We start from the raw sequence: 4,764 nt of genomic DNA, 5'->3' as shown, positions 1-4,764 counted from the left end.
TAAAATAACGTATGACTCACGTTGTCAATTTCATAAAAAAAAAACTTTTTTAATAAGCGCCTCCCCAGTGCTGGATTAATCATTAGGCAAAGTAGGCAGTTGCCTACTTTGCCTAGGGGCCAGTGCGCGCATAAAGCTAAGTACATGTAGCTTTATTGAAATAGCTGAAAAAGCTTCAACATTATCAGCCGGAAGACGTCCACTATATAAAGAATACCACTATAAACGATAACTGGACACTTGCATTTATTGGTTGCCCGCAACTCTCGCGATGTCGTCAGTCCTCCTGCTTTTTTATACTCTTGGGGCCTCATAGTTCATATAAGTTGAATTGACTGTGGACAAATTGCTTGCTTGCGTCTTATTCTTATTCCTGATGCTATGTTGGATCTGGCTGGCTGACTGGCCTGGATTTTTGTGTGAAGATATCAGTATTAAAGAATTTTGAAGCGGTAGCCCAACATCCTGGGGTGGGCCCTAGACCATACTGGGGTGGGCACGGCCCACCCGGCCCCCCTATATACAAGGCAATAATTGGCCGTTCTTTCTTCCAACTAAAAGAGATATACCGAAAAAAAAAAAGTGCGAGTCGCACTTGCACACCGAGGGAGGGCCACCCTCCCTCTCCCTACTTTGTAGGTCTCATGACTCCAGTGCTAGCAGAGCCCCTCTTCCAAGCAAAATGTAAGGAGCCTGGGGTGATTTTAGATGGTTACTCATATAGTCAGATAAACACAAAACCTTCATACCGAATTTCATGTGTTTTGGACAACAAGAAGTACCTACCCTATAGGTTTTTTGGTAAGGCAATATTGGGTGGAAACACCTGTTAATGACTAGCTTGATTTTTTCACACCTTCAAGGGTCAGACCTGAGTATTTGATAGGTACGGTCGAGGACTTCATGACAATGGTACCTTTTCAAAGGAAAATTAATTACGATTTTCATTGTCAATTAATGCGATGTCACTATGACGTTTACTGTGGTTCCATGGTGGCACGAATGAATGAATAACAGAGAAGAAGAAGAAGATACACGAATGAATTAAAGTCCTTGTCCTACTAATTTTAGCTTGATATCTTCACGCTTCCTGAGAAAAAGAGTGTTGATAGACAAACAAGGTAGTGTATAAGGGTTTAATTTTTTCACACCTCTCCTTCAGAAAAGTAACTTTTCCTCCCTGTCGAGAGGGGGCAAAGTGCAACTTTTCTGTTCAAGGCTTTTCTAAGTGTTTTATTACAAATGCCATTTTTTGAAGTTTATAATTATAAAGCCACGCCATTTTCTATGCTGGTTGTTTTATAATTATATTCAGATGTATTTTTTCTTCAAGTTTCTTAATGCTCGGTGTGAAAAGTTGTATGAGCCACTCGGGAGCAAAATTAATTTTCATCTTGGGCGTTAACACTTGAATCCCTCATTACGCTCAGGATTCTACTTTAGAATCCCTCGCTACGCTCAGGATTCTATTGTAGAATCCTTCGCTACATTCTGGATTCAATGTACGCCCTCGCCGTAAATACACCATTTTGCTCCCTTGTGACACAAATAACTATTTCCTTTTAAGGTATGTAAATTAATGGCTTTGCCAAAACAAACTTAGACATGCTTAAGACGACCGTTCTATGAACCATCACGTATTAAACACACGTTCAACGTCTAAGATTTAGTTGTAATACGACTATGTCCAATCCATAGCTGTACCAGCTTATGAGGTGCAAATTGGCACACTAAATAGAATCACGACTTTCCGAAATCTAGTCACCAAGATGTGGATTTCAAATAATACGGTTGTTGCTTGGATTCTGCGTTTCTTCCTCCCTTCATTAGAAGCTTTAAGAGTGCAGTAAATAGAAAATCAAGAACAAATGAATTCAAAAAGCAACAAGCATTTAGGGCCTACGCTAGCTGGCGCGGGCGCAGGTACAATCCTATGCACGCGACGCGCGCAGTTAGCGCTGCTCACACTATTGTTCGAGAGACGGCCACCCGCTCCGTGCAAACCACGTCGGCTACCATAGACCCTTAACATATCTGTCCTTTGTGAACCCAACCCTGACGCTAATAAATAGAGATAGGAGTTTTCATGACACGGTAAGATGAAACCGAGCTGTGGAATCGACATTAATATTAAAGTTAAATCTTACAACTACTGTCTTTTTTTCCTAGCGAATTATACATAGATAAGTAATAGTATTAGATATACCTAATGCCCTGTGCACGACATCAGCGCCACCTAGCGCCCGCAACTTTTTTGGCTCTGATGCTCTGACGTTTTGAAATTTCATCACGACATTGTGACAAAAATGAAACCTATAACGTATTAATTTATAATACAAAATTACTGTGATACCGTGATTTGGGTGGACACAAGGTTGTGAATTCATTTTTGGTCATTAAAATTAAATGAGGTAAGTAAAATTTATTCAAAAAGTGTGTTTTATTTTCGTTATATCAGGGTTTGTTTACTTCATGTTTAGTTGTACTTTACTGTAAAACGAAAAGATAACGCTATCTTATTGGTTTCTCTGAATAATAGTAAAATTATATAATTGCTCTTAAATCGCTAGTCATAAATTAAATATCGTTTTCAGATCAAAATGAGTATCATTTTGAAGACCGGTTTTGTGAGTATCACTCAATATAAAATTTCAACTACAACCGTTTCATAATGAAAATTGTTGCTGGACATGTCCGAGATGTAGAGGAATTAAGAACAAAAGAGGGACAGTGTTCAGTAATTCAAGCTCGCATCATACACAAACATCTATTACTAAAATTAGGTAGTAAAAGTCTATACAAATTGCTTTGTTAATGACAGGTTCATATGAGTATGACAGATGACAGAGCCTAGTTTATTTCTTCTTTTGACCACTATGAGCGCTGCGATAGATTTCACTACCCCCACCTAGTACTTCGCACCCTCCCAATAGGTAAATAAAGCGTTTCTATTGGTTCATGAAAACATATTCCTCGCAACACATCCTCGCACATCTTTGGTGAAAAACAGCTTTATAAAAGCATTTTTTAATTAAATATAATTAAATAAATGGATGAGTATGGGTAAGATTCCCAATCCGCACTGGGCCCGCGTGGGAACTATGGCCCAAGCACTCTTGTTCTGAGAGGAGGAGGCCTGTGCCCAGCAGTAGGACGCATATAGGCTGGGATGGATGAGTAAGATTTAATTTTAGAGTTAATTCGACTCCACATCTCCCTTTCGTCTTGCCGTGCTATGAAAACTCGAACCCGCTAATAAAAAAAGGAACGAAAAAAAATGCAACTTAGAAAAAATTACATAATTTATTGTAATCCGAGCAGGCCCGGCGGCGGGCCGACCGCAAATGCAAATGCTTCCTCCCTACGGACCGGAATCAACGTACATGTCAAAGAATAAATAGGACTTACATACACCTATATACACAAATGCAAAATTTGCTAATACGCTTAGAATAGAATGTGATGCGAGAATTTCTCGAGAATAATTTAGCGCGTTCGGATCGGTGGGCGATCACGTCATGTTGACGCCGAGGGACCGGCTCGCGTACTCGTAGACGACGTAGGATATAGAGACGGCCGGGATCACTTTGATGAAGTTGGGGTGATCCCCGGTAGAGACCCAGGACTCCTTCGCGCTGCACTATGTCGCGGAAGACACCGCGCATCGTGCCTTCCGCCACTTTAGCTGCCTTTTCTGTGGACAAGGGAAACGCCAATTTGAAATGTTTTATTGTTTTCATCACACTTGCTCGTAAACAGTGTCGTAACATGCAGGCTACCTTGGTTGCAACCCCCAAATAAAACCCTCGACCTTAATGTGCTTGTCATGAAACCCGTGGTCGGTAAATGAGTCATTGCCCGTACTAATTTCTTGTCATGAAGCCCAAGGTCGGTAAATGAGTGTGATACTGCAAGGTGTGTGCACTGCAGCGCCTGCAGGGGGCAAGAGCGCAGTCAGCGGTATCGGCAATTTTTGAAAAAATATTAGTTTTCTTTTACAAATATACAATTTTCACTCGCAAATGTGATGAAAAACATTGTATGTCGCACGGGCGGTACTAGAATTACGAACATCGACTCGACTTCGGGCTTCTAATAGACTCTCGTTCGTAATTCCTAATTTACCGCGCTTAAGACACAATGTACTATTACGCTAGCTGGTGCGGGTGCAGGTACAATCCTATGCACGCGACGCGCGCAGTTAGCGCTGCTCACACAATTGTTCAACAGACGTCCACCCGCTCCGTGCTCTAACCTAACCTAACCTAACCCTTAGAAAGAAAGAAACAAAATACATATGTATCTGTGGCGCTATTAGCGACCAGCAGCGCTGCCGCATCATCCCGCCACTATTATAGTCTCTCTATCTGGCACCACGGTTGAACCGACCAATCAACGCTCACGCGCGCCTGGCGGTCGACGTTGATGGCGGTTACGAAAAGATGCCTGTGACACTGAGTAGAAATTTCTCTGGTTTTGCTTCTTCTATGACTCGCGGCCGTGCACATTGTTTGAAAAATAGATACTGTAATCCGAACTGTAAACTCTTGTGAATGGAATAAACGTCTTTATCTGGTGCGTTGTGGTATCATTACAAAAGACTCCAAATATCTATTATACATAGATGCTTTTACAAAATAGTCCCGGGCATGACCGCGAGCATGACGCTGGTTGAAAACCAGCGCCTTCAGGCCTCAAGAGTAAAATCATTATTACAGAACCAGCCGAGTCGAATCGAAATTCCCGGAGTTTTACTAAGTTCCC

Source organism: Choristoneura fumiferana, chromosome Z, assembly GCF_025370935.1.
Source record: "Choristoneura fumiferana chromosome Z, NRCan_CFum_1, whole genome shotgun sequence".
Taxonomy (NCBI): Eukaryota; Metazoa; Arthropoda; class Insecta; order Lepidoptera; family Tortricidae; genus Choristoneura; species Choristoneura fumiferana.
Note: the sequence above shows the minus strand (reverse complement) of the source record.